At 47.6% G+C, this 18,580-nt stretch overlaps 1 protein-coding gene across 3 annotated transcripts in view; it reads left to right on the forward strand.

The window, feature by feature from the left end:
• The window catches only part of LOC147424564 (GABA transporter 1-like), a 115,611-nt gene that overhangs the window by 79,232 nt on the left and 17,799 nt on the right, over positions 1-18,580 (forward strand). The window lies entirely within an intron of this gene.

The raw sequence follows: 18,580 nt of genomic DNA on the forward strand, positions 1-18,580 counted from the left end.
CAAGCGGTGGCATGAATGCGGGATTAAATTATGCCCAATCGTAAAGTCACTCTTTGCAAATGGGATTTGCAAAGTACCTCTTCACAAAAAAGCTTGATGATTAACTTTGAAGTCGAGGGAGAGCTTTGAATAGCCGCTTTGCAATCTATGAAAATTGAAATCCTCGTAAAACTTTGAAGTTCTCGACTTCAATGAGGGTGGGGAAGTGCTTCTAGATAGAGGTTGCTTGAGAGTTTTTCGGATTTACCTTGTAGAAGCTTTTGAGGATGATCTCTCATGGGGACGCGTTCCTCACAAGAGTTGGAATCCGCGACAAATGGCCACCTCTCGGGAGAATCCCTTCAATTGACCTTTGAGCCTGTGAGCGGGAACCTTTCTTTGGAAAGCTTATAAAAACACCTTCGTATCCTGCCGTCCACGCTACGATGCCGATGTAGAAGTGCAGTGGGAACAAGGGCTTATTATCATAAAGGTTACAAAGCAAAGAAAAAAAATCCTGCGAACTCTGTCGATTGCTGAAAGTGAGCAGAAGCCATTGAAGTGCTTTGGAGATAAAAGCTTAAGCTTGCGAGCATTGAGAAGCTAGGTAGGATCGTCTTGTTACTATGTCTGCATTCGTAAGCTCGGATTGGAGGTTATCATTGTTGATCAACTGATAGGAGCTTGTGTGTTTGTGTGTGTATGAGATAGCGCTGCAGCAAATTAGCTTGCTTGTGTGTGTATGAAGCCAGCGTTGCATTGGTCTTAAAAACTGCTGTTTGGTGTTAATTTTCCATAGAATTCCTTCTCAGCTAATCGCTCATTCGGATGGGGTAGTTACACACAGAAGAATGAGCTCAAATGGGATGCTACTCCCTCTTCTGCAAGATTCCCAAGCCCAGCCTCTCTTTCTCTACTTCACCAATCATCTGCACAATCTTCATAGAGTAATGTACAGCAGAGGCTTGGGCTTTATTTATGTACGAAGCTGGAGTGGCTATCCGATTGATAACTCTCCATGTGGTCCTTCTTAGAAGCTTACAACTTATAGGACAAATGCCAATAGAAAATAGTATGCAGATGTAGAGGTGTTTCCCATAGTAGAAGAAGAAGGACATGCCTATCTCAACAAAGCGCCCATGGCAATACATGTGTCATTTGCATGTTGAAAAACAAAGGCGACATTTCCAACAAACGTGAACGAGCGTCCATGTCTGTCAGTAACACCTCATAAAACCCGCGGGCACCAAAATACACCCCTTGGACCGCTTGTCTTTTCAACAAAAAATCAATTCATTGACCTACATCTTGTGCCGAGGGCATCTTGCTAGGGAAAAACAAAATAACCGCATTCAACGCATATTGTGCAACTAGATCCATAAGCTGCTGAACCGGAATAACCACTTCAGTAGCGGGTTGTTGGCCTTCCCAAGCATTCCGACCATCTACAAAATCCTCCAACAATTGCAACATCCATCGAGGAAAGATCGACCTGTTTCCTACGCTTATATACAGCTTCTTCTACCATGACCAACCAATACCGCACTTTCTACAGACAAAGGTTTTCTTCGATTAGAGAGTAGTGCTTGAAACACACTAGGCTATCACTCACTGTTTTTGTTTTAGCAGAGTTTCTCTGTACAAAACCACTACGTGAACGTGTCTCTGCTCCACAGAAATTTAAACAAAAGAGTGCACCACATGTGCTAACACTTCTGAAACCCAATTCACTACAGCAACAATTCACTGGAGGGCTGACCAAACACCGGAGTAAAACTCTGCGCAGGCTGAGTCCCTGCACGCTGACACTGCAACCGGAGCAGTAGACAACCAACACCCACACACCCAAGCTGGCGCGCACAACCTGCAGCAGGAGCGCGAGATGCAGAGTGGCAAACGAGAGCGAATCTGCAATTCACGCAAAGCTACAGCAATTGCATCGCGCACAGAAAATGAACAGGCCTGCTCCCCAACGAAAGGAGGCTCAGCAGAGGAGCTCGCTGGCGACAAAAGGCTTGCATAGAGATTCTTCACGCTCCCCTGCGGTATAGACAAAGCCTTGTACTAAACAAAAGCATTATATAGAAAGAAATACTAGAATAAAATGGGAGAACGGCAAACACACCACTGAAGATAAAATAATTTCCACAATATCAACCATCTGATGGACGCTTCACAATGTGAAGTCTGCACATCCTATGATGCGACTTGAACATACACCGAATTGAGGAAAAACCCAGATTCACCTATAAAGGAAAGTGCAAGTAATAAACCCATGGTCGTCATCCACAAGAAAAATAACTATCAGCTCCATCATGCTTTGTACTGACTACGACAAATTCCCCTCTACTGTCATTAGTTTCTAATATTGGGTGTGGCAACAATCAAATACTGATTCTTATCCCAAATGCCTAGACTAGATGTACAAATGAAAACTCCCGATTTACAGGAAGTAGACCAATAGGCCTATATCTGCCTGATGCATTCATTAGGAGTGGGCCTTGCCAAAGATGGACCAAATATCCAGAAGAATCTTGACAAAAGCTGTGAAAGAAACCTGGCTCGAAAGGATAAGCAACAAATCATAGACTGAGGACAATGCCATAGAAGACGAGAAACATATCTGTGGCCTGTGAACAATGCAAACAACGAGACAAAGGTATATGGCATTTTGCCAACTGATAGCACTCTAAGCATACATCAACAGAGAACAACCGTTGTTTTAGAGGCAATTTGCTTTTCCACATTTTATCTAGATTGGATTTACACCAAATCGGTGATTTCTTCACATGCCAGACCCTACTACCACAAGATTTAAATCCAAAAAGGGGGCAAAATAGCAGGATGAACTTGCTTCGAAGTCACTAAATGCAGAGATAGAGGATAACAGCATAGTGTTACTCGTAATTGCCATTCCTTGGGTCATCCTCCTCATTTAAAGGGGGTTGATACATCGATTTTTGTAATTGCCTTCAAATCGCTTCAGGAGTGAAATTGAACCTAAAATGACTCAAGACTAGTTTCCAGTAATCCATTTTCCATACATAGTTGTTGGGACAAGTCAGTGACATGGCACCACCAATTTCCGATCAATGGAATAGATCCCAGCGGAGGAGCCTAAAGCCTAGTAAAGAAGCAACAGAAGGATCCCAACTTATGAAGTCCTGCAGAGTGGCTCAAATTATTAATGGGTTAGGATTAATAATTCTAACCCCCAACAACTTACAGAAGCCGACCGAGGGGCCTAAACCATAATTAAAGCAGATGCTTTTAGACTTCAGTGCTTTTCATGTAAAGATTTTGAGTTTGGGTCAAGGACCTTTATATACGTAACTAGGGGTCTCTCCCTGGTATGATTCTACCGCGTGGAGATGCAAAGGAGAGCCCCTCAAGTTGTATCTTTGTGAATCAATAATAAAGAAATACCGAAAGGAACGCAACCTTTGGAGCCAATGCCATCCAGGGGTGGAACTCCGCCACTCCGTGTCTCTCATGTGGATTCTCTCTCTCTCTCTCTCTTTTACACTTGTTTTGAAGTACTAGAAGTGTTGCTAAGTGTGTAGATAGAAGTTGTCTCCGTGTTTCCGTTTGGTTTGTCGTCGAAGTGATTACAATTGTATTCAAGCTAGTGCACATAACAACGAACAGAAGCATCCGTGGGTGAGATTAAATCGAATTTCCGACTTTCCCTTCATCTTTCTAAGTATGGCCTTCTCGAACTTGAGAAGCACCCAATCTCCTCCCTCGAGCTCCATGTATCTTTTGTGCTTATCTATTGCCTGTCCCGAGGCATCTGTAAAGCCTACTTAACCCTAGCAAAAGATTTGGCAAGATCCTCAACAAAATGATCTGTGTGAAAGATCTTATTCTTTGGTGCATGGGATAGGTGGAACCTCCTCGCTACCTTCCACTATTTGAAAAGTTGCCTTCCCACTAGATGAACAAGCTATGGTGCTGTGGCCGAGCCCCACCAACAGTAATAATCCACCCACTTGGATTTATGGTCAAGATATAACACTACAAGTTCTTGAGTGAAACCATCCTGGAGAGTACCAGCGAGGACGTGCTCGCTGCTGCTGTTCATCACCCCTGCCCCCCTGCTCGCCATCGCCCTCCCCCCCTACCTGTTCATTGCCCGCCTCCCTGCCCGCTGCCTGCCCGCCCGCTGCCTTGCCTGCCCGCCTACTCACTGTCCCTAGTCCACCTCCTTGCCCACTTCCAATCCTGCTTGACTGGTCTTGACAGCACTTTCGACGTGCTTGGTCAAGCAGGAGGTCTTCGTTCGTCGACGCCTCTTCGCCCTTTTTTCACAGCAGCAAACACAGATGGAGGCTCAAGCTCCGCCACAGAGGGACTCCGATGAAGTCTCCTCGCCCGACCCCGTTGAGCCCACCATTCGACTTGCTCTCCCACCGACAGAGTAAGCGAGCCTAGCCGCAGAGGTGGAACACCTTCAGGTGACTTCCGTCATCTGCAAGTCGGCACTAGACCCAGCAGAGGAGAGCTGCGTGATCTCCAAGTCCGCCTTCTCGTAGAGGTGGGGAAGATCTTGGATGTTCAGTTCCTCAGACGCGGCTACTATCACATAGAGTTCAAGACTTTCGAGATGGCGTCCAAGGTCATCGCGATGAGCCCCTTGGCCATCCGAGCATTTCGAGCCCACTTTCGACAATAAAGGCATGGTTTTGATCCAGCTACAGATGTTCTGGTAGAGGAGGCAGACCTTCCCATCTCCGTCTGCTTTCTTGGTTTGAGGAGGGAGTGCCTGCCACTCTTGTCCAGGATAGGCTCAGAGATTTGGACTGTCCTGGAGACAACTCGCACGGTAGCCTCTGTAGCTGCCAAGGCGGTCGGCATCCCCTCAATACGTGTTCTGGTTCGGGACACCTACACTCTCCCAAAGGTCATCCTACTTCCTCGGGTGAGTGGGGGTTGGTTCCGATAGAGGGTGGAGTATTCGGGCCTCCCGAATCAGTGTTTCATTTGTCGACAGATGGGCCATCTTGCGAAGGCCTGTCCACAGAGGAGACCCCGACCTACACCACAGACCCAGCCCCAGCCTTCAAGGGCTGGCCAACAGTAGCAGACAGAGTCAGAGTACGCAGGCAGAGCCACCCTTCAAGCCTGGGGCTCAAGTGGAGGAGGGTTGGAAGCAGGTTCATGGTCGACGTCGATAGGGGCCACCGTGCCAGCCTGGCACTTAGAGCATAGTTACCAGGAACGGGAAACCGGAACGGGGAACGCAGAACGGCAACTGCCACAAAATGCCGTTGCCTGTTTTACGGGTACTCATGTTTGAAACACGGAACGGGGATTCGGAACGAGAACTTGGAATGGGAACAGGGAACGGAGACCTGAAAACGGCCATTCCCTGTTACTATGACTCAGAGTGGTCCCCAAGCTCCTGCCCAACAACAGTGGGTTCCCACATGGAATTGATTCGACCCTCTTCTGGACGAGGTCCTTGCTACAGTCTCCACCTCAGCCTCACCCTCGACTCCTCCCCCCGAGTTCCCCTCGTCCGCCCCTCCCCCTCCACCTTCTCCCTCTGCCTCTCCATCTCGCCTCCCTCTGCCGCTCCCCCTCTCCCCCTTCTCCCTCGAGCCCCCCCTGCTCCCACATCTCCTCCCGCTCCATCCCCACAGCCGTCCCAAGGGGCAGGACCTGCCTCGGCTGTTAGGAGATCTCTTGGCAGCACTTTTGCCGCGAGTTGCTTGGCGAGAGAGGGACAGCCTTTCTTGCGACCCCTCTACTGGTGCAGACGTCCACCTCTGCAGCAGTTCCTCATGGTCTGATGAGCTTCGACATTCGTCATCGTTGGGATTTCTTTGCCTACGACTCTACACGGTTACTCGGCGACCCCTCACGAGACCGTGAGGCAGCTTGCTTCAGAGTGCATGTATTGTTCCTTGCAGCTAGGGGGATAGAGACCTTGGACTCAATGGTTGGCTTCTCTTTTCCCCTATGCGGCAGGGACCAGTCTGAGTGGACTCTTGACTCAGTGTGGAGTGGTTGCAGGCACAGGCCCTAGAGTTCTCTCATCACATGGGAAACCTAGGGGTTACAGACTTGGTTCAGACTCTGTGGCCATGGCCAAGTTTTCTGTGACACCTCCAGACTCAGCAAAATGTAGACACATTGTGGTTCACTTCTTTGCTGACATGCAGAACCCGCCATGTTATGTACACATACATGAGGACTCCTCGACAGAGGAGGCTGCTTTACGCACGGCTCGTTCTACTGGCCTTGGGCTAGATACTTTTTCAGTCACGCCTATATCAGTGACGCTCAAACGCGGAATACTCCCCATCCAAGCCTCCCTCGAAGATAGCACGGTTAGCTGTTGCTACAGCATTAGTCCTCTCTCGCTCCCATGAGGATCGTCTCATGGAACGTGCAAGGATTAGGTGGGTCCCAGTTTTAGCGTCAGAGGGGCCGACTACGTCAGGAGCTTCAGCGATGCCTTGTGGGAGGAGAGATTGACCTTCTTATGCTACGTGAGCATCATCTATGTGAGAGCCACACTAGACGTTGTGGTCAGCTTTTGCGTGGACGATATGAGACTTTTTGGTCAGCTGCATTTGGATCTAGAGGGATCCAGGGAGGGGTATGTATGACTATTGCGAATTCTTTGCAGCAGGCCATTGTGGGCAGAGGTATTATTGTACCAGGCAGAGTTCAGTGGATTACTATGCAGGTTCAGGGTTGCCTCATGGGTTTCCTGAACATTTATGCACCCATATAATAAGTGCACGGGCAGAGTTTTGGTTTCAGGTTGTGAAGTCTTTTCCGCATGCAGAGTTGTGGTGTGTTGGGGGTGACTTCACCATGTTGGAGGACCCCTCTGATCGGATTGGAGGTGGCCATGTCACGGGAGCATCATTTGTGTGAGAACCACATTAGACGTTGTGGTGAGCTTTTGTGTGGACGATATGAGACTTTTTGGTCAGTTGCATTTGGACCTGGAGGCATCCAGGGAGGGGTATGTATGACTATTGCAGATTCTTTGCAGTAGACCAGTGTGGGTAGAGGGATTATTGTGCCAGGCAGGGCTTAGTGGATCACTATGCAGGTTCAGGGTTGCCTCGTGGGCTTCGTGAACATCTATGCGCCCAATGTGGCAAGTGCACGTGCAGAGTTTTGGTCTCAGATTGTTTAGTCTCTGCCCTAGGTAGAGCAATGGTGCATTGGGGGTGACTTCAACATGTTGGAGGACCCCTCTGACGGTAGCCATACTACTGTGCATGGAGTTGAGTTGGCAGCTTGGGAGAGGTTTTGTATGACTCTGCAGGTTTTAGATGTGTGGCAACATTCTAGCTTTGTGAGGAGCCTGGCCTTCTCTCGTTCGGACCGCAGAGTGGGAGGAGTGAATCTGTCTCGGATAGATCGCTTCTACACTAGTGACCACTTCTGTGACTTGGGTGGGACAGTTTGCATTCTGGCTAGGACTTCCTTTTCGGACCATGCACCAGTGATCCTCACAGCGACAGATAGACAGAGGAGGGAGAGTACGATGCTACGCATCCGTGAGAGGATCTTGCTGGACGCTACGCTCAGAGAGCGAGTGGTGGCTCTTTGGACAGAGAGCTTAGACATGCAGGACTCTCCTGCTGACAGAGTGGCCTCTGGACTTGCTCAGCTTAGTCGACTCTTTCTTCAGGAGTCTTCGGCCCGCCTGGCTGCAGCGAGAGAGGAGCAGCAGCATCTTCGATGGGGCGTTGCTTCCTTGCAGAGGATGCAGGAGCAACATCTAGACAGTCCTTGGTTGGAGGAGCAGTTGCAGCAGGCTCGCTAGGAGCTCGTCAGCACAGAGGAGAGGCGCCCATGAGTTTGCTTTCCATCGACAGGCATCTCAGTGGACCCAGGTGGGTGACAGAGTGATAGGGCTTTCTTTGAGGCAGTGGGACCCCGGCATACGCATGCCAAGGTCAGCCAGTTGAGGAGGCCCAACGGGTCAGTTGCTTCTGAGCCATAGCACATGCATGCAGTTGCTACTGACTTTTATCGGGACCTACTGTCTGCAGAGCTGCAATCAGAGTGTCAGGATGGATGCAAAGAGCAGGTGTGGGCACCGATGCCTTGTCTTGTGACTGAGGAGATGCGCCAGAGGCTTGAGCTGCCTCTTCAGCTAGAGAAGCTACACGCGGCCCTTTCCCCATGGTAGCTGACCAGGTGAGGATGATTTGACTCCCAGCTTTTTCTTGGAGTACTGGGACTTGCTTGGCTCAGATCTCTGCAGCGCTTTTCAGTACATCCTGCACACAGGAGAGATCCTTGACAGCATGAGTGAGGGCCTGATTTACCTCATTCCCAAGGAAGGTGGCTCCTTGGATGAGATTCGACAGTGGCGGCCCATCACCATCCTCAACTCATCCTACAAAATTCTTGCCAAGGCTCTGAGTTTGAGGATTCAGCCACTTCTAGAGAGCATTATACATGGAACACAAACAGGTTTTGTCAAGCAGCGTAGTATCCTTGACAACATCTTTACCTTTTGGGAGGCATCTACCCTCGCGCGTCTCCCTGATGAGGATCTGGTGATACTTCTTCTCGATTTTGAGAAGGCCTACGATAGAGTTGATTGGAACTTCTTAGAGGGCACTCTACGCAGGATGGGCTTCTCAAATGCTTGGATCAGAGGTGTGTCAGCTCTGTACAGACGGGGACACAGTCACGTACTTTTGTCAAGAGGTAGAGGTGATCGTTTCATGCTCACACGTTCGGTCAGACAGGGTTGCTCTCTTGCCCCCTTCCTCTTTCTGTTCTATGCTGAGGCGATGAGCAGGTTTTTGGTTTCACAGCAGCTTGGTTTACGTGGCTTAGGGCTCCCTATTCGGGGAGATGAGCTACTAGATGTTGAGTTTGCAGACGACTCAACCTTGTACTTGGATGGCAAGGAGGTGAACCTTCACAGGTGTGAGCAGACTCTTGAGACCTTTTGTTGTGCAGCCAGGTGCACTAATCAACTGGAGAAAGACAGTGGATTTCTCGGTTGGTAGTGCTTCTACATCTGATTTGCTGCGAGATGAGGGTTTCGGATGGATTCCCCCAGGAACTGCAGTTCGATACTTGGGCTGTCAGGTTGGTTTGGACTTGTCTCCTGAGCAGCAGATTGTTTTTCTCCTCCTGTCCATCAGGAGGAAGTTGTTACATTGGAGCTCTGCACGACTTTCTTTGGCAGATAGAGTTGTAGTGGCCAACCATGTGTTGTTGGCTACTATGTGGTACATCACTTCTTGTTGGATCTTTTTGAGTTCTTGCATCAGCCAGGTAGAGAGGCTGATCAGGAACTTCCTTTGTCACAAACTGGTGACGTGGCTGCCCAGTTCACACACACACCCCCCTCTTGTAGGAACCCTTGCTGAAATGCTGACGTGGCAGGCAGCGTACGGCTCTCCGAGATTCACGATAGAAAACGCGGTGCCATTTGTGGATAGTCAGCCACGTGGCAGCACGACAGATTTTGGGCTGCTTTTTGGCTACGTAGAAATCTACGCCATGCTTGGGAAAAACCTACGCAAGGAGTTGCTTTAATTTTTACAAGCAAAGCTTGTGAGAGAGAGCCTTGCTTTATTTTTGAGGGCTTTTAAACTTTGAAGCTTTTGGGGCTCTGCTTTTGGCATCCCTTGTAACCTTTAAATAAGTGGGCAGGCTTCCCACTTCTCAGAGCATCTGGACGCAGAGTTTGAGAGTGAGAGCCTCCCACTCACTTGTTCTTTGAGTTGCAGACTTATACAAAAAGAAATACCGAAAGGGGCGCCAGTTTTGGGGGCCAACATCTCTAAGCACGGAACACCGCCGGGCCAGTGTCGAATCAATTGTGAACTGTGAACTGTGAACTGTTTTGAAGTGAATTCTTGTGGTGTCGCGGTAGATTCTCGACTTGGAGTGTCCAAATTTGTTACAGTGGTATCAAAGCGCGGCCAATTTCTCTTCTACGGGGAAATCTGATCCTTTTTACGCCGCACTTGTGGCTTCAGACAAAGATCAGTCGACTTCCTCTGCATCCGGAAAAGCGGGAAGAGATCACAAAGAAGATTCTTGCGAGGAGCAGGGCCCGCCTCAGCCTACTCCGGTGGAGCTTGAAGAGATGGAGCATCGATGACTAATCGACGACGCTGGAAAGATGATGTTAAATTTTGCGAAGGACCCGAAATTTGCAAAATTTATGACCCAGGCCTCTTTCGACGAGGTGTATGCACAGTGGCAACAAACCACAAAAGCACCCCCCAAACCGGTACTCAAGAAACCTCCTACTCTAAGGATGTTTACTGAGCAAGAATTAGAAGAGTTGGTTGATGCACGGATTTCTCAGCTTTTTGACGCGCAGAACAAAGAAGAAGGAAGGAACTGACGTCCCGGGTTATTTGGGTCGTCAATCTACTTTTGCCTCGGCAAGAAAGCAGAAGAAGCATGTGCGGTTTGAAGGATTACCTAGTTCTTCTTCTTCTTCTTCTTCTTCTTCTTCGAGTTTTTCTAGCTCTTCGGATTCAAGCGAAGAAGACAGAAAAGGCAAAAAGCAACGCTTTGGAAAGGGCAAGAAAAAGGCAAAGAAGTCTAAATCTCGCCCAGTTTCGGACAGTCTACAAAGGACTCGTCTTCGGATAGTTCGGACTCCGCTGACTGTAGATTTTATGCAAGGAAGAAGAAATTTTACAAAGCCAACCTGTATGACTTTCTCGAATATAAAAGCAAGAAAGTCAGAGAGTTCAAAGAAGGTGGACAGTCAATTAAAATTGACACGTTTTCGGGCTTTCGAGATGCTTCGAAGGCTTTGGCCTTCATACATCAGTTTGAAATAGCTTTCTCTGGAGGGCGTTACTCAGAGCATTCCAAGATTTGGAGGGCTACCTCATACTTCAGGGGAAATGCTCAAACTGGTGGTCCACGCTTCTATTGAACAATTAAATGGCTGAAATTTAAAAGGCTTTTTATTTCGTCTTGGTGGACTCGGGAGTACGAACGTGACATACGAACTGCTTGGAACCATCTTCAGATGACCAAGAGAGATTCATTGGACGCATATTGCGAGAGATTCTGGAGCTCTTTTCTACCAGCCTCTTCATTTAAGAAGATCTCATTCAAAGAACAGATTGAGCGGTTTACCTTGGGACTTCCTACAAAGATCCGAGATCATTGCTTAGAGCAAAAGTCAGATTCCATTCAAGAATTGATGAGTCATGAGAAATGGGGTTTTGCCATTCACTAAGGCAATTTGACCTACCCCAAAAATGAAATCATGACACAAAGGAACGAACAGACTTTGAACAATGAAAGTAGAAAGAAGAAGAGCAACCCGAAAAAGAAAGAAAAGGATGCACGACCCTAGCTTACTCTTCGGGAGAGAGCTCTCTACATCAAAGAGGGGAAGTGCTTCGGATGCGGGGAAACTGGGCATATCTCCGCGAAGTGCCCTAAAAAGGCACCGAAAGAACAGAACGACAAGGATGAAGACAGGCCTGAGTGTTCGAAAGCAACTGAGGAACGTGGACGAAAAGGCAAGATGAAAGCAGGACTGGTTCCAGATTGCATGGGTACTGACCCCAGCACGATTGACGAGAGTACAAAACTTTGTCGAGCTTGGGGTAAAGTGAAAGACCAAGAAGCCTTGATTTTCTTTGATGGAGGAGTGAAGGCCAACTTCATTTCACTTGAATTGGCGGCGCGGGTCGAGATCACACCTGATCGGATGTAACCACTAGCAAAGGTAGTTCTAGCGGCACCCGGCAGGGACGTAGCCTTTACACCTGTCATTGGCAAACTTCGGTTGCATTGTCAGGGGTATTTGGGGCACGAGGACTTCTACATAATGCCCTTGGAAGGTTGTGATCTCCTCTTGGGAATTCCCTGGTACCATAAGAACAACGCCGTGGTCAACTATCGGATGAGAAAAGCGACTTTGACTACATAGAAGGGCCAAACCACTGTACTTGATGTGAAACTTAAGGGCGAGTCTGTCCCTATTGTATCGGCTTCGGCCGTTTCAAAATTAATGAAATCCAGTCTGTTTGTTTACTCGATCTTTTTGAGAGAGTTGAGTGATGAGCATAGGACAAATATGTATGAACTTGATAAAGAACGCGAGGATTTTCTCCACACTCATGCCGATTGCTTTTCAGAGGGCCTGCCAGGCGAGTTACCACCCGCTCGTCTTGAGGATCATACCATTGAGCTGATACCTGGAAGCACACCACCGAACCGGCCACCTTATAGTGTGAGCCGAGCCCAGAACGAAGAAATTATGAGCCAAGTGAAAGACCTCTTGGAATAGGGTGTTGTCCAGCCTAGTACTTCACTGTATTGCTCTCTAGTGTTGGTGGTTTCGAAGAAAGACGGATCTTGGAGATTGTGCATCGATTATAGAGCTCTCAACAAAATCACCATCAAGAACAGATTTCCGATTCCTAGGATCGATGATATTCTTGACTGACTACAGGGATCCTCGTGCTTTAGCAGTATCGACTTGAAGAACGGATATCATCATATCCAAATCGCGCTGGGAGATGTCTACAAGACAGCTTTTCGGACGACTTTTGGGTTATTTGAGTTTTTGGTGATGCCTTTTGGCCTAACCAATGCTCCTGCAACATTTAACCGGATGATGGAGAGAATTTTTCGAGAGTATAGACTATTTGACTGACTACAGGGATCCTCGTGCTTTAGCAGTATCGACTTGAAGAACGGATATCATCATATCCAAATCGCGCTGGGAGATGTCTACAAGACAGCTTTTCGGACGACTTTTGGGTTATTTGAGTTTTTGGTGATGCCTTTTGGCCTAACCAATGCTCCTGCAACATTTAACCGGATGATGGAGAGAATTTTTCGAGAGTATAGACTATTTGTTGGCACTTTCTTTGACGACATCATTGTTTTCTCCAAGGATTAGGTAGAACATAGAGAACATCTACTACAGGTCTTTCAGGCATTACGAGATCACAAGTTGGTGATTAATGCGAAGAAAATTGAATATTTTCTACCAAAGATATACTTTTTGAGACACATTGTGTCAGTAGCAGGAGTGCAGATGGACTCGGTCAAGAAAGAGACTATCCGTGATTGACCCGATTTGAAGAATGTCCATGAAGCTAGAAGCTTCTCGGGTTTGTGTTCGTACTGTAGGCGGTTCATTAGAAAGTTTGCAGAGGTTGCTTCCTCTTTTGCATATTTTGACACACAGAAAGGAGTCCCTTTCTCGTGGAGACCCACAGAGGTGACCGTCTTTCAGACATTGAAAGAGAAATTGACTACAGGACCAGTTTTGACTTTGTCGGACTTGCAGAAGTCATTTGAAGTATATTGTGATGCTTGTGGTCGTAGTCTGGGTGCAGTCTTAATGCTAGAAGGCCATGTCATTGCTTGCGAGAGTCGATTGTTCTCAAGGCTGGAATTGACAACATAGATTTATGAGAAAGAGCTTTTGGTGGTTATCCATACTCTTACTCAGTGGCGGCATCACCTACTCGGAGCGGATTTTACTGTCTTCACAGACCATCAGAGTTTACGCTACTTCTTGTCACAGAAGCAACTATCGGAAAACCAGATGTGATGGGCGAACATCTTGTCACAATTTCACTTCCAGATTGTCCATGTGCAGGGACAAAAGAATTTGGTGGTAGATGCTTTGTCTCGGAAGCCGTTGGTTCTGGCTATTTCCACGACACATCATAGGAGCTTCGAGGATATGGTCGATCAGTATGTCACGGATACAGATTTTGCAGATATTTTCACTCGGATACGGAATGGGGACATAGTAGCGGGATATTCCATTCGGGATATCTACTTGATGAGGAAAACCATGTTGTGCGTTACACAGCCGTTGAGGGAAAAGGTTATAACTTATGACCGAATTCCACTGTCCACCTTTTACGGGTCACAGCGGCATTGCTACCACCTTGAAAGGGGTAGAGAGATACTTCTTTTGGCTGAGACTCAAGAAGGATGTGGACGAGTTTGTGCGCAGTTGCTTGGTATGCTAGAAGGTCAAGTTTGACAGGCATAAAGCATAGGGATTGTTACAGCCTTTACCCATACCCACCCGCCCCTGGGAAAGTATTGCAATGGATTTCATTTTTGATCTCCCGAGAACACAGAGTGGTCACGATGGTATCTGGATTGTTATTGACAGATTTAGCAAGCAAGCTCATTTCATTCCAGTGAAGAAAACAGTCAAGCCGCATCACTTAGCGAGACTGTTTGTGGCCCAGATCTTCAGATTACATGGCATGCCCGAGACGATTGTCTCCGACAAGGACCCCAGATTTACGAGTTTGTTTTGGAAGGCTATTTGGGAGAACATTGGCACGCGGTTGCAGTTCTCGTCATCTTTCCACCCGCAGACTGACGGGCAATCTGAGATTGCCAATTCAATGGTACTAGATTTATTGAAGTCTTACATCTCAGAACAGAAGACTCAATGGGAAAAGTATTTAGCTTTGGTGGAATTTGCCTACAATAACACGATACACTCTTCGATGAGGAAGGCGCCATTTGAGATTATTGAAGGTGCTACGAAGGTTCCACCCTTCCTAAGCACAATAGATAAGATATTTGAAGCCGATGAGTACACGCGCGACTTGGACACGACTTTCGCCAAGGTCCGCGAGGCTTTGCAGAAATCTCAAGAAAGACAGAAAAAGACAACAGATCGCCATCATCGCAATTTGAAATTGAAGTAGAACGATTGGGCGCTCTTACGTTTTGAGAAGGCACGTCTGAGAAAGAAAAAGGGAAAGGAGAGGCTTTTTCCAAAGCTTAGTATGCGATACTACGGACCTTTCCAAATCTCCAAAAAGATAAATGATGTCTCCTTCCGACTGAAGCTGCCTGAAACTTGGAGGATTCACAATGCTGTTCTTGTCAATCTCCTGAAGCCTTTAAAAGGCGATGTGCCCGAAGATGGGGACCCTGATCAGCAACCCGAAATGGAAGAAAACGAGGAGATCCTTGTTCCAGAACAGATATTGGCACATAAAGACAGGAAGATTAAGAGTAAAGTGGTAAGGCGGTTCTTGGTTAAATTCAAGAACTATCCTGCATTGGATGCGAAGTGGATGGAGGAGGAGGACCTAGCAGATACTCAGATTGTGAATCTTTACCTTGAAGCATTTGGATTAGCATAGTCTATTCTAAATGGAACCTCGAATTCAGCTTGGGCGGAATCTGGTGCAGCGGGTATGCACAAGAGGGGAGTCGCTCCACTCCTTTGTGAACGGATTGCCTCGATTTTTGATACTAAAGTCACTGATGTCTCTTTGAGTTTCAGGGATACTGTGAGTTGAGTATTCTGTTGTAATGACTTTATGAACTAGAATTCCAGATAATATGATACTGATTTGTTCTTGACTTGTTTAAGTGCAGGAACTGATAGACGAAATGATTGAAGCATTTTGGTATGAATGATCTCGATAGACATGGTTGCAATAGGGATTAGTCAATCGGGCATCTATATGGTCCTAAGTGGATCTAGATGCGATTGCTAATTGCATTGCCGATAAATCATGGTCTGAGATCCGAATGAATGTTGAATGTGATTTGTCCTGTGATATCAAGTGATGTCCTGTGATGTGACTGTCGATTGGTACATGTACTAGATGTGTGTTCCTAGTGCGTCGGTACTAACTGTCAATCTCTGCTAAGACAATTTATGGCTTTTGTCTGTTTTGCAGGCATAATCGAGGGCGATTACAATGCTTTCAAGAGGGGGGTATGTCACAAACTGGTGACGTGGCTGCCCAGTTCAAACACACACACCCTCTCTTGCAGGAACCCCCGCTGAAATGCTGACGTGGCAGGCAACGTACGGCTCTCCAGGATTCTTGGCAAAAAACGCGGCGCCATTTGCGGACAGTCAGCCACGTGGCAACACGGCAGATTTTGGGCTGCTTTTTGGCTACGTAGAAATCTACGCCATGCTTGGGAAAAACCTACGCAAGGAGTTTCTTTAATTTTTACAAGCAAAGCTTGTGAGAGAGAGCCTTGCTTTATTTTTGAGGGCTTTTAAACTTTGAAGCTTTTGGGGCTCTGCTTTTGGCATCCCTTGTAACCTTTAAATAAGTGGGGAGGCTTCCCACTTCTCAGAGCATCGGGACGCAGAGTCTCAGAGTGAGAGCCTCTCACTCACTTGTACTTTGAGTTGCAGATTAATACAAAAAGAAATACCGAAAGGGGCGCCAGTCTTTGGGGCCAACATCTCTAGGCACGGAACTCCGCCGGGCCAGTGTCGAATCAATTGTGAACTGTGAACTGTTTTGAAGTGAATTCTTGTGGTGTCGCGGTAGATTCTCGACTTGGAGTGTCCAAGTCTGTTATTCCTTTGGTCAGGGCGTGACGCAGATAGCTCGGGCCAAAGTGGCATGGCAGGTCATCATTCTTCCTTGTTCTCAGGGAGGGTTGGGGATCATAGGCCCAACGCAGCAGAGCAGAGCCCTTTTAGGGAAGTTTGTCGTCAGAGGACTTCTTCCTAAGGAGGAGCTTTGGAAGGAGTTTTTGCTTCAGTGGCTTAGTGCTAGAGTGCCTCAAGCTAGAGGTCCCTGGCGACCTTTGACTAGATGGATTTTCACAGAGATGCGCAGAGTTGTCCTAAGCAGGAGACTGGAGGACCGCTTCGCTGTGAGACTGCTCTGATCCTGGGAGAGGCTGCGGAGAGGCTTGGAGCAGCGTCATCCTACTTGCACGAAGGAGCGCCTGAGATAGCCCCTTGTTTGGAACCCCATGGTTACACTCAGAGAGGCCACTTGGTTAGTAGTAGGCCTCATGTTTTTTAAGGTCCCATGGCAGACGGTCTAGCACGCACTTTAGGTGACTGGCTACAGTTCTCAGGCTTGTCTGAGGAGCTTTAGGGCATCCAACTATAGGGCATGAGAGGGGTGCAGAGCATGTGTCAGAACATCTCAGAGGCAGTACTAGCTGAGTGGCTCACACCTCTCGAGTCAGCAACACCTAGATGGATAGGGGCCTCCACGCGACTAGAGGTTCTCATCTCAGTTCGGGCTTGCTCAGAGACTGTACCCTCCCTGTTTTTCAAGCTACAGGGTGAGGGAGGCTTACACCGAGTTTCAGTAGAGGCCCCACAGGTGGCAGAGTGCTGTTTTCAAAGGATCCGTGAAACCGGCCCGTAGGGCGGTAGGCTTTGGCTTTCACCCGAAATTCTTTACTTTAGACACACACAAAGAGCATGCCCCACAAGAGGGCTCTTCATTTGACTGATGTACAACTGTGTGGTTCATGCTTTTGTGTTGAGGCAAGAGTTTTTTAGCAGGAACAGGAGTAGCTAATTGCTACTCCAAAGCAGGCACCGTTGAGGGTCATAACCTCACCAAGCAGGTGCATTTTCAGCATTGTGTACGCGCTGTTTTTGGACTGTTTTGCAGCCGCAATGACGCCAAAAGCATTGGGAATCGTGCCCCACTGTTAGACGACAATTCGGGGGACTGTTTAGGGCTGAAAACAGATGAAAAACCAGTAAATACAGCATGCTGAATTTACTGTTTTTGGGCAGAAATCAGAGGGGTGTCAGTAGAAGCGAGTTACAACAGGGAAATTGGTTCTGGGCAAGTTTTGGGGCTGTTATACTGCCAAAATTTTGCCAGAACAGGTTGTATCTAGCGGGATACAATTAAAGGATTGCCAAGACTCTTCCTTGTAATTTACCCTCCTAAAGAATAAAGAAATACCGAAAGGGGCGCCAATTTTGGGGCGTACAGGTTGTCGGCGAACACTCGGAGCATTCTAGCTTCCGAGGCGTGTCTGTGCTTAAGTGTTAATTGGTTACCTAGGAATCACTAGTACATAGCCTATGGCAAGGTCATGAAAAGAGTGCTCTAGCTACCTGTATCACCGAAAGGATCCATCACATAATTGCACGTAAGGGAGAGCGAGAGCAGTGTGTAGTGTGCAGGTCATCACTTCTAGCACCACACTGTACATAGAGAGGAAAGCATGCACTCCATAGCTCTTAACCTGTGACAGGGAGTTGCAAAATGAGCCTCCCAGTTATAAATTCAGCGCTACCTCTTCTTGCATGAGGAAACTGCATTAAAATGCGCCACTTGACACAATTACAAGCATTTTCCCGTTTCGAAGTTTCCGCCTAAAAATCTCCCGACTGGTTGTCCAATTGACTTTGCGGCAAAGTTGTAAAATGTTCCCCTTGTCATTCCGAAGGTAATGAAGCGAACAGATTTCATGGCCCAAAATAGCAGTTCCCTAAATTTTAGGGGATGCTTCCGTTGGACTCCCACTGGTCACCTGACCATCTATCCTCATTGGGACCGCATCCAAAAGTGCAATGTGGCCCAACTGTCGGATACTTTCCTTTGGTGATTCCCACCTTGGCTGTGTGCCTTTATTGATCCACCAACTTGCTAAGTGCGACGGGGGACCTACATGATCTTGAACTGAGCCTAGACATCCTCTTACTATACGAATTCCAGTGCCGACCAACTTCCCTTGTGCGGGTGAAACTACCGTTCACATTGGCCTTACAATGTCCGACCATTTGCAACTTCAAAAAGAGGGTCTCAAAAATAAAACAAAAATCATTGGAAAGAAACCAACTAAAATTAGCAGTTGCTACGTCCTCATGACATACCCCCCTCTT

The sequence above is a fragment of the Adiantum capillus-veneris genome, chromosome 25, assembly GCF_014529385.1.
Source record: "Adiantum capillus-veneris isolate H3 chromosome 25, ASM1452938v2, whole genome shotgun sequence".
NCBI lineage: Eukaryota > Viridiplantae > Streptophyta > Polypodiopsida > Polypodiales > Pteridaceae > Adiantum > Adiantum capillus-veneris.